Raw genomic sequence first — 12,471 nt, 5'->3', positions numbered from 1 at the left:
ACTGACTTGCTAATAGGTTGTCTTCTTGAATGACATGTTTGTTGAAATAGCCTCTCAGAGAAATTAACCCATTATCCCTGAAAACACTGACAGCTAAAATACATTAAATTAATAAATTATATTTAATTAAATAGGGTGACATAGTGGCACAGTGGTTAGCACTGTCACCTTATAACAAGAAGGTCACTGGTTCAAGTCCTGTCTAGGCCAGTTGGCAGTTTAGTTTATATGCTCTCCCCTGTTCATGTGGGTTTCATACGAATGCTCCGGTTTTCCCACAGTCCAAAGACAAGAACTATAGGTGAATTAAATAACCTAAATTAGCCATAGTGTATGTGTGGGAATTAGGGTTGGGTGATGTCGACCAATTTGGCATCGTACGATATGTAATGTCAAACATCTCGATGAACGATGGGATCGTCATCATAGGTGGCATTGAAATTAATTATTTATGCATAATTAATTAATTCATAACGAATGAATTATTTTTAGCCTAGCGTGTCAACTACCTGAGCCGCTTGGTCTTAGTTTTGCCCATAACCAAATTATTAATAAATATAGATTAGTTACACACAAATTACCAACTGTTAATCCCTTTTTAGGTGGGACTCTGGCATGAACAGGCAGAGTAATCTGTGTCGTTAAAATGGTGTCGACAAACTTAGTTGGAAAAAAAGTTGCGCAACTATCAGCAACCAACCAACAGTATCTAATATTTTCATTAAAATGATTAAGTAAAAGCATGAAAGCGAAAGATTGAAGCAGTGTATTGACGCTGTGACACGTTACCTGATAGATTCAAAAGACAGAAGAGTCATTAGAAAGAGACAAGATTAATGAAATATCATGTTTAACAACTATAGTGAGCGACGATCCAGTGGTACATCCTAAACTGTCCGACGTGCACTCCTCTCTGGGGTTTTGTCTTTCGGCCATCGGCGATGGAAGATGGCATAATCTTACAACCCTTGTGTGAATGAGTGTGTATGGATGTTTTCCATTACTGGGTGACAGCCGGAGGGGCATACGCTGCGTAAAACATATGCTGGATAAGTTGGCGGTTAATTCCGCTGTGGAGACCCCTGATGAAAAAAGGGACTAAGCTGAAGGAAAAATGAATGAATGAATTTGGTTCACTGAAGCATGCATAACACAAACTGCTGAAAAAACAACTCGTTAACCAATGTATAATTTAAACACTAATCATGTAACTGCTGTTTATGTCAGGTAACTTGTAAATGTAGGGGGGAAATCCAATGCACTTTCCATTACAGTTTTGCAAAATATTCTCTTTTTATCTATTCGTCTGGAAAAACCATGAGCTCAAAAACATTTTTTTTGCACTATAACCGAGTATTTGCAAAAATTATATGTTTCTATTTGGCATATTTGCCGTTTCAATTTGCTCAATTTGAACGTAATGGGAAACAGCTATTGATGCTTACTATTCAATCAACATCTCTTTCCGCCCATATATTTTAACTTCCTGTGGGGCGTGGCCAAATTCAGTTCAATTTTGCAAACAAACACTATACTATTCAAAGTGTACACACACACACATCATCTCCCCCCTCAGTCTGCATTTCCCAGTCCGTCCACATATACGGCAAAAAGTGATTACCTTCGGAGAGGACGACGGACTGCTGAACACTCACGTTCTCTGCAGCATTCAACACCCTGGTGTCCAGCAGAGGACAACATCATGACCGGCTAGCAGAGAGGAGTAGGATTAAAACAGAAAAAAGAGTTTGCAACGCTATCAATATAACTCGCATTTTTTTCTCCTTGCGCCAGGCAGCCCTCATTTGGATAACTAAAAGAATGAACGGTTTGTAAAAACGACTTTGGGGAGCGCAATGACAGAAAGGAGCACACAATGTTAAAGGATAATTGGCAGTAATTATCTAACGTTCTACATGTCTCCTTTTAGGCGGCAAGACGCCAAGTTGCGTCTCAGGGGGCTGTAGTGGGAAAGAGCGGGAACGTTTCCCGGGTAAAGGACGGGAGGAGGCTGTGAGGAAGCGGGCTATAATAACTCTCTTGATTGCATAGTGATACGCCACCGGCGCGTGTACATGCGCTTTTAAGATATTCCTGCAACCGTCCACAACGGCAAGTTTAGCATTCAACACGTGTCGCGCGAGTGATGAAGAGAGGGAGAGAGAGGTTGCTAGGTGACGGGGCGTATATACTGAATTTTAACAAAATAACTGGAGAGAGAGACTGAGTGAGTGAGAAACAGAGAGGAGGGGGAGGTAAGGAGGGTGGGAGAGAGCTAGTCAGCAACATGTAGGCAGGCTGAGTAAAGAGAGGTCGAGACAGTGTGTACGTACAATTTCCCCCCTTTTTTACCTCAGAGAAACACACCGGGTGGAAGCGTCGTGGAAATGGACAGCTGTGGAATGGATATACAGGTGACGAAGTGCCGCAGGGAGAACAGAGTGTCTGGATCCTGAAAAACAGTGAGTGTGCTGTTTTTTTTTTTCTTTCTTGTGGGGTGTTTGGTGAAGTCCTCAACGGATTTTTGTCCTTCAAACCTGTAAAAGGCGGCAAGCGCGAGACACGCTTCTGCGTCAGCGCATGAACGCTCCTGTGTCTCGCGCGCATTTCCACTTTGATGGATAGGAGACAACCGGCCGGTGCGCGAGGGGTTTGACCCCTCTGTCATTGATGCGCGTGCACATAACGCGAGGTGTCTCTCTCTCTAACCCGACCATCACCTAGACATCCTAAACACATATAGGATAGTAGTGACTTTTACCCCACGGGCTGGCGAATAGGGTCTCAACTTTACCTCACTGACAAGCCTAGTATGCTTCCTCAGGGAGAGGAGCAGTCCACGGAGGACAGCACGTATGTATAGCCATTCCATCTTCCAGTGTGACAAGTGGTCGAGCGAATTTCATTAAATAGTCAGATATGTATTTCCTGCTTAAATTTGAACGTTCCTCTGGAAACACTGCAGTTTGAATGCAGTCGTCTGCTTCTCCGTGTTTGTGTGTGTGTGTGTGTGTTTTGAGTTGTGATCAAATGATTAATCAGTTTTCGTCATGTTATGTGTAGCCGCAATTCTAATAATACGCCGACATTTCAAGGGTTTGAACGTCTTTTCCCCCTTCATACAATACATGTAAATGGTGTCATTTCTGTTTCTCGGAAGAATATAGTTTCTTTTAGAAGTGTGGAATATTAAACCAGGTCACAGTATTAAATTTAATGTTTTTCATTAGGTCTTTAATATCAGAGCCAGTGTGCAGAGTTTAGTAATTGAGGTGCCTTCTTTCTTGTAGCTCAGATTGCCTTCTTTTGTGTGCCACTTGTTACTGAGCATTCAAGATTGAAGGAATTTGCATGTCTCTGGCTTATTAGGAAGAATGAGCTTTTGTATTTTTATTGCTCAGTGAGTTTTTACATTGCTGCATACTATTTGACTATTTGATTGCTATGAGTGATATATTTGTGTCATAGGTTTGATTACTTTTGGTGTGCTACTGTTCTTCATGTTTCTCTTATCATGCTCACCTGGATTTCAGTTTTATATAGGGTGCTCAATGAATTTGACAGTGTTTTACCAAGCCGTCAGCTACATCCTACCTAAATGTTGAAGTTGAGCTGGTGACCTGTCTGAAACATGAAGGTTGGTTTGACAGTCTGAGACTGTTTCCCATGGGAAAGTCAGTTTCTTTTTTTTTTTTTTTTTTTTTTGCAGGAGCCACCTAAAGGCTCATTTGACAGGTTTGAAGGTGGCAGGAAGGCTCTGGTGTTACTAGAGGAAGAGGGAACCATTTGAGATTTCTGCTACTTCAAAGTCCTCTTCAGGTTACAGTTGTTGACTCCAACAACATAACCGCAGACCACATAAACACACACATACACAAATAAAGAACCCTTCACTTGCTTCAGTTGAAGCAGCACAGCTTGAGGGCATTTTGGGATGACTGCCCAACAGGAAGCTGGCCTAGAGGTCTTGAAAAGGCACATCCCAGGGAGAAAGCGAGATCGAAGCCAAATTGCGTCCTGTTTTCCCCTCGCCTTTCAAGCCCCCTCCCTACGGGATTCGGTGCTTGCCAGAGCCCAGCTGTTCTGAGGAGCCACCTCCTACGTCCAGCCCTGTCATGTCTATGCATCAGAACTATGTTACATCACCCTACGTACAAGACTGAGACTGACTGATATTTTCACAAGACTTCAGAGCAGTTGAAAATTGACTATTTTATCTAACGCCATATAGCAATTGCACTACGGCAACATCTAGGTCAGTAGTAGGACAGTCTGTACCGAATTAGGAATTTTTTTAGGTTATTTTGATTATTTGAAATGAATTGTCTGATATGCTTTGTGCTGGATTAGGGTGTGGATGCGTATCTCAAGGATGCTTTAACAGAACACGCCTACGTTTACCTCTTGTAGTATGTTAACATCAGTCAGACAGTAGATTTTCATCATACCCAAGGCCTTACCTTGCTCTTTAAACTTAATTAAATGTCTAAAAAGAGATGTAGAAGCAATTATCTTCTGCAAAACATGTCAACAGGTGTCCAAAAATGGGCTCCCAAAATCCACACACACCCTGAATATTCATGTATCTGTTATTTAACCAATGGGGTGAGATTGGCAAATGACTTTAATCATCAGAGCCATTAGCCTCATCAGACCCTTTTACCATGGTACAGTTTAAATAATCCCCATAGCTTTTTGTTCCTGCTCTCTAAAGCTCAAAGGCATATAAAACTGGAATTGAATCTAAATGAAGAGGATGGTAGCAGTCAGGGTTGTTTTTCCCATGATACCATAGGATTTGTCAACATCACTATGCAAAGTGAGACTTAAAATCTTGACAGTGTAGCTTCTCGGAGAACCAGAGTGCTAATGATTTTCAGCAGCTCTGAATCCTGCTCTTCTCCTTGACGGTTTGTAGTTGTTGATGTTGTCTTCTCACTGCTCAGCACTGAGAGAAACAACTTAGACACTGGCTGAGTCTGGAAATAGCAGGCATTTTACTTTTTTAAAAAAAAAAGTCAATGTATTATACAGGGGAAGACGCTGAAGCAGCAAAACTGCTTGCTTTGAAGCACACAAAGGCATATGCTTGCGTGTGAGACATTTATTTATGTCTGTGATGTATTTTTGCCTATATTGGCTGGCCCGCTGTGAAATTGAGGAGATTTGTCTTTCTTTTATAGGATGTTAGCATTATGATGCACCAAAGCGAGCAGACGTCCATTTGCAGCTAATGAGAACAAATGTAGTTAAGTCAGTATTATTATGTTCACGATGATGCACCAAAGTCTTTTGGATTTAAATTACGGAAGTCTCAATAACAATTCTAGATGCAGTTTCACCTTTTATTTTTACCTTTGTTTATAAACTCCTGTCCCTAGACAATTGTAGTGCTGCTCACACTCCCAGGATACTCCCAGAAAACAATAGATTCGACTTTCGATCCAACTTCATGTCAAAGCAGGGTTTCAGTTCTTCCGCAAGGTCGACCTCAAAGGCATGCGACAGGAAGTCAATGGTGCAACGAAGCCACAATTCCAAATAGCTTAAGCAGTCCATCATTTTACATTACGCTCTCAGTGACAACATTTTGATTACCACAGAAAGTTCATTTCACCATGTTGTACAACACTTAATTAAAGCCCTGATTACTGAACCAAAACGTTTATGAGCAAAAAATCTAACCTTTTCTTCAATAGATCATAAAATTCAAGCACTAGTCTACTTTCGTCTCTTGCTTTTTTTGTCTCTTGTTCCTTTTTTATTTGGCTGTGAAAACACACAGACCCCCTGCTGTAAACTGTGACAGAGTGACATGATATTTAAATACTATCTCTCCCAATGCGCAACAGACATTTTCTGTCTAATGGTCCTGCACTAGGCTGCCTGGCAGCCAGCATCGTTCCACACAGTCTCTCCCGCCGGTCTCTTCTCCACCCCCTGAAGAATCTTGCCCAGACCCAGATGCGCTCTGATCACTGTAAATTAATAACTCCACACTTCCTTTTCAATACCAACAGAGACTTCATAGCTGTATTTATTCATCTGATTTTTTGTTCGATTCCAGTACGCTCACTGCCCTCATGTACTACTGTAGCTTACTGTGATTGTAATGCCTGTTGAGTTTTGGTCTTAATTTGTTGCCTTTTGGTCAAGTTGTTTTTTTTTCTCTCCATCTTAAGTGATATGTGGTGGAATGATGTCTTTGTCTCTCGACCGCTGGGCTTGATTGCTCATCTAAATAAGTACCTTAGTGAAAAGGGAACAAGGGCGAACTGTTATTTCGCACTCTGTTAACATCGAGGCTTGAAATCAGCCGTAAATTACCCTTGCTTATCGGACAGGCGTGAATGTTTTTTTTTTCTCTGTCTCTCTTTCTCAGGCCATTGATTGTAAATCCTTCTCTTGTTCCAATGTAAACCGACATTTTATCTGTGCACTTAATGAAATCGGAGTCCAGAGCCTCTGAAACTAAAGCTAGCCAAACTCATCCTGGGTTCAAATTAATCTGACATGATGTCTTGTGGGGGCGGGCGGATGGCAGGGTGGGGTTTGTAGGGATTCCCTCCTTCACTTTCCCCTGAGCGAGACAGACAGAAACAGGCTCCCCATGAGCATCCGAAATTAAATCTCAGGGGCCTCCACAGATGTGGTTTCCAACGCGGGGCAATATGGCTTGCTGCTGCCACTGTCACTTTTACTCTTTGGTGCTCTACTCTCTCCTCCCTCCCACTGGGTTTTGGGTTATGATTCAAATTAAGCTCCTCACCTTTGCAAGGTTTTTTTCTGTCTCCTGAGCGGGATGCGGCTATGTGTTTGATGAGATGGAGGAGTTTTTTCAGCTCTTTTCATTTTGTACCTCAAGGAGGAGGCATTAATTTATCATGGATTCATGGAGAGTGGCTCCTTTGTTTTGGACGGAGCTGTTTTCTGATTCTTCCCAGATTGATAAAAAAAATATAGTGTTTGTTGGGGTACATCCATAGACAGACTTCCATAGGAAATTTTTATGGCTCGGAGGTTGCTCTGTCACAGCTCAGGGGACTTAATGGAATATTCTTTTAAAGGATTGTTCCGACTTGACTCACTTCAGTACAAGTTAACAGGGTTTTTCATGGCTTAAAATGATGCGGAGGTGGTGTCGTCCTGATTTTACCTTTCAAGCAGAAGCAACAATTTTGAGCATTAATTTATTCTTATAATCTGAAAAAAGAATTAATTCAATTAACAAATAGAAACATAGAAAGATTAAAGTACATGCAAAAAAGCACGTGATTGAGCGTAAATCACATTGAACATACTTTAATAGCAATCTGACAACATGGGCTAAATTAAAATGAAAAGTAAATATGCATATTATGCCACACTTCATGTAAGAAGCCAGAACTGACAGGTGGGTGAGTATCACTTGGGGTCTGTTGGTACCTGTGGCTGCCTGCCTGATTTTTATTGACAACTAGAGCCAGGCGAGATGGCTACCTCTTAAAAACCCTGGTTAAGTCTAAGTAAAAGTGGTGTTGCGTTATGCTGATAACCAGAAAAAACTAGGCTTGTTCCTCTTGAACACAAAATTCAAGGTTATTGTTGCAGCATTAACAATAGAGGTAAACAGGGGCCAAGTTTGAGGATTTCAAGCTAGAGAAGTGAAGGTTGTCTCTGTTTTATAAATGCATACAGTATAGTAAAAAACAATTCTCATACAAATCATGTATAGTTGGAATTGTAAAGCTGTTATAAAAAATTAAGCCTAGTTCACACTACATGGGAACTATTCTAACGATTTAGGCACAAAGTTTAAAGCACATGGCACAAAAACAATAAGGGCATGTCTGAATCCACTTTGCTATTTTAAGGATGGAAAAGTACATTTTGCACCCTGGTGCATGGTCTAAGGGTTGTGCATATTCTCTTAATGAGTTCTGGGTGTTTTGAGTATAACACGCATTAAACCAATGAGAGTCTCATCTCCTATTAACTTTAAGAGTAAGTTGCGTCACGCCATGGTGCATTTGCTATTTACATAGTGTACTTTGTAAGTGGAAAAACTGAACACATAACTTGCGAGAAAACAGTTAAACAGAGCATCTGCAGCGCGAGGATAAAGAACGAGCCTCCTCCATTCGGCCTCTTTGCTTTCTCTTTACTTTACTTTTAATCTTTACTCCTTTACTTTTGTGGAGTAAAGAGACGGTGTTGTACGCACTCCACTGAAGACATCCATTAGTCTACATATTTAATTTATTTTGTTAAGCGCAAAGATTTGTTTCAAAACTATTCCTAAATTCAGTTCTAACTTCCAGTAAACCAATAAAGTACAATAGTAACAAAGTGTGGTAAAAAAACTGAGTTATATTCAAGCATATTCTTATGCCCCATATGGTGCACATATGTCTCCAAAACCCGACAGGTGGACAAATCTAAACTTGTTTTTATTTAAACAAATATAAATATGCATATAATAAATAATACTACTACTAATAATAACATTATAAAATGCTAATTGTTGTGTAAATTGTTGAATAAACTGAAAAAAAGCCCCCAGATATGAAAAAGGCATGGAGGCAGTGGTTTCTATATTTATGTAGAAAATAATTGCATTTAAAAACATTTTAATCCTTAATTTTTTCATATCTAAAGATATTTGTGTATTGGTATTGTATATTGTATATTGCTCCTTTTTAGACCAGAACTCCCACAACAATGTGGCACAAAATGTGAAAATTAGGCTTGAAAATAGGTCTGAAAATAGCACAAAAAAAAATCGCTAAACACATTATTGCCTTATTGCACCTTATTGCGCCGGGTGTATGATAGGGCCCCATGAATTTAAACATCGCTGTGCTGTTCAGACTATATGACTTGATTTGGTGTCTTTAAATCACTGTGGTGTTCACACTGTGACACTACATAAATTATCCACATCAGGAGCCATCAGAAAGAGCTGAACACTATTGGCTGCATGTGTAATAATGACAACACTGACACACAGCATTTGAAATTTCTCTCAAAGCATTCAATGAAGCATTTGAAAGCATCGTCAATGAGCTGATGTGTCAGTGAATGGGTCGCTCATATATTCTCACATGTCAGTTTAAACGCAGGGTGAAGCGAGTACATTAATGACTATTCTGGCCAATCACAGACCTTTCTATTCAGCTCCTGAACACAACGACCATTTAACTCATGGCTTGCTCTCTCATCAGCTGCAGCTTGTCACTACTGTACATCTGACCCCACTTTGGGTCGAGTCGACTGACTTGTTTAGAATATTTAACATTCTAGATCTTGGATTTCTGTCTCTGAGTGTTGGTGACGTTTCATCGAACCTCTTTGATGCATCATACAGTAGTTCACACATAAAGATCTATGAGAGCCGAATCCGAGCACCCGAAAATTTCCCCAGCCCGATCTGTTTGGCAAGCTCATTAACCTTTAAATCGGGCTCAAAATCTTGTGACATGAACTAGTCATTAGCTGTAATGTTGCCAGGGTCATGAAATTGCAAAAGCTGAATACAACCCAACTAAGAAAACAAAATGTAATAATTGTTTATTCCATGCTAAAATTAAAGTCACATTTTTTAATTGACAAAATTCTGGAAATGCAGAAATCTTTGTTAAGTTTATTTATGAACTAATTTCAAGATCACATGCTTATGATTGACCACAGCTGGTCCTGCATTCGCAACGCATGATTCACCAATCAGATGATTCCTAACTTACTATAAATAACCAGAGTTTTTTACCTTGGTTATCTTCGTTTTGAAGAATCCCCCCTTTCACCCCTACTCCTCCCCCTTTTCCTGACAGGCTGGCATGGCAGCCCAGTGGTTAGCACTGTTTTCTCACAACAAGAATGTCACTGGTTCCAATCCTACTTGGCCAGTAGACGTTTCTGTGTGGAGTTTATATGTTCTCCCCATGCTTGTGTGGGTTTCCCCCGGGTTCTCCGGTTTCCTCCCACAGTCCAAAGAAATGCCACGTAAATTGACCAAAGCAAATTGGCACCATTGATGAGCTCTTAATCAGCAATCCCTAATCACCTTCAGCCATTTAGCAGGGGAGTTCTCGAGACTTACCTGAGCTCAAACTCCCCTCTCGCCCTCCAAACGGGAGGGAGCCCCGGGCTCGAGGATCTTATGTGCTCAGGGCTCTCTCCCGGGACAGCATGACTAACACATTACAATCAATTATCAGCTAAGTGTGAACTCCTGAATTTTTGTTAAACTGAGAGGATACTGTATCTACATTTAACGTGGATTGCACATCTCAGATATTTTGTTCTTACAAAAAATTGGGCCCATAAAAAAAAGAGTTTGGTTCAGATCACTGATGATTTATTACTTTCTTGTACCATTGTTAAAATGCATGTGAAATTCTTATACAGATAGTTGATATCATTGGAATCATTTACTCACTTTCAAGTAGTTTTATAGCTGAACAAGTTTCCTTTATCTGTTAAACATAAGTTATTTTGAAGAATGAGAGTAACCCAACAGTTACTGGTCCCCACTGACTTCTATAATATTTCTTCCTGCTATCAACAGCCCCGTTTGGTCACCCAGATTCTCAATAGCCAACATCTCCGTTTGTGTTCAGCTTGAAAAATAAATTAATACAGATTAGGGGTCTCCATCACCAGACTGAGCAAATATTGATAGAACTCAAAATTTTTGGATTATCTCTTAATGACAAGCACCAGCATGTTTAGTCTATTAGTCTGCTATCAGTTTAAGGCCTGCACACTAATTTAAAGTAACACATCTGTTTTTCTTAACTGTTTACTTTCACTTTAGAAGCAGCCAACTGTGTTTGTATAATTGTGTATACAGGTTTTGACAGTTTTAGCATGATCAGATGTGAAATATAGGGTAATCTTCTAATGAGTCGGTGTTGAGAGGCATATCACGCTTCAGGTGTATGCACTCAATGTTTAACTGACAAGCCAGCACATACAGCTAATGTACTTCTGTCATTATGAACAAGTACCATTTCCCATGAGTTTAACTCCACAGATTTAATATTTGATGTAAATGTATTTGGCATTGTAGGCACCAGACTTGCAGCTGACAGTAGAATGTGCGCTGTCATGTTTTTTCAAAGTAGGTTGTAGAGACATTTTAATTGGCCATGATCAAAAATATCATCAATCGTCAACAAGCAAAATCTCCATAGCATGTACTATCTGTTAATTCACAATGCTGGAGAAAACTAGGCAATTGATAACTTAACAATTGATAATTGAGATATTAACAATTGAGTTTTTTTTTTTTTTTTTTTTTTTTACCCTTGTGTCTCTGAACTATGAACATACATCAGGCTAGCATTTAGATTCCACATGGGCTGCACGTCACTTAAAGTGATTTTATCGAAGATGAAGAAGCCCATTTGATAAATCCAATGGCATCACTATCATAAGATGAGAAGAGTGAGGATGAAGCATTCAACTGTAACGCTCACCCTGGGATTGTTTCTCATTAGCTCTAATAAAGTGCAGGGTCCTTGTGTAATGAAATAAGCCTTCAGGTGTGTTGTCAATGCTTTTCTGTTTATTATTTATCATGCCCCATTTTATTACTTTAGTCCTCCTCAAGCTAACAATGCCCCTAGCTTTAACAATGCTCTCGAAGTAGAGCATCACAACCAGATGTTGCTGCCCACTCTAATACTCACCATCTTCATTTAAGTGCATTGTCAAGTCAGGCAGCTGCACTCGGGCATCTTCTGGACATGAATGGTATCTTACCTTTGTGTGCAATCTTTTTTTTTTTTTTGTTCTGCGTCTCTGTGTTATCTCAGAGTCTAGGAATGCTTTCTGGTCAAGGACAGATACCACAGACTTTTCCTGGAGTTTTTAGCAGATGCATTTTGTTCATATGCATTTTTTAGTGGCCGCGTTGAGATAACAAAGTACAAGACAACAACTTTAGAAAAACCAGGATGTGATTGGAGGATCAAAAGAGATTAGGATGAAGGTTGAATAAGGTATAAAGGTATATGATTAAGGGTATAAACTGTACTCTCTCTTGCACACTTTATTTGGTACACCCAGCTTGCAATTTTGGGCCCTATGAAAAAAAAGTGAGGGCCCCCTTGCTATGAAGGTGAAAAACAGGGTTGGTAATGAAGGCCAAGAGTGAGGGTGGGGGGTTGTGTTGACAAAGGTAAAGGTAGGATGAGATTGGGCCCCTTGATAGTTTCTCTAGTGGCCCGTTTCCACTGACTGGTACGGTACGCTACAGGTCACATTTATCAGGCTTGCGTTTCCACTTCCTAAAGGGTACTAAGGGTAGGCGTGGTGTACGACAGATAGTTTCAGTCAACGTCATTTTTGAGGAAATTTCGCTCAAGGTAAAGCTTGTACTGGTCGTTCACATATCATAGGAGAAACACTTCTTACAAAACAGATGCTTTATGCACATACTTGTGTATAAATGTTCATCACTAACTTTTCTTTGAACACAATTTGATA

General features: G+C 40.1%; 1 protein-coding gene across 13 annotated transcripts in view; it reads left to right on the top strand.

The window, feature by feature from the left end:
* The window catches only part of grin2da (glutamate receptor, ionotropic, N-methyl D-aspartate 2D, a), a 257,377-nt gene that overhangs the window by 86,371 nt on the left and 158,535 nt on the right, over window positions 1–12,471 (top strand). For 2 of the 13 annotated variants that reach the window (XM_087295417.1, XM_087295424.1), the window contains exon 4: window positions 2,358–2,462. The exons of 5 other annotated variants lie outside the window; for them this stretch is intronic. The gene's annotated coding sequence lies outside the window, so the exon portion shown is untranslated. 6 more of the 13 variants (XM_087295419.1, XM_087295413.1, XM_087295422.1 and 3 more) reach the window with 4 other exon arrangements.

The sequence above is a fragment of the Danio rerio genome, chromosome 19, assembly GCF_052040795.2.
Source record: "Danio rerio strain M-AB ecotype USA chromosome 19, GRCz13ab, whole genome shotgun sequence".
In the NCBI taxonomy this organism is placed as follows: Eukaryota; Metazoa; Chordata; class Actinopteri; order Cypriniformes; family Danionidae; genus Danio; species Danio rerio.
The sequence above is the reverse complement of the archived record's forward strand: the minus strand, read 5'-3'. Positions and strand labels throughout refer to the sequence as shown.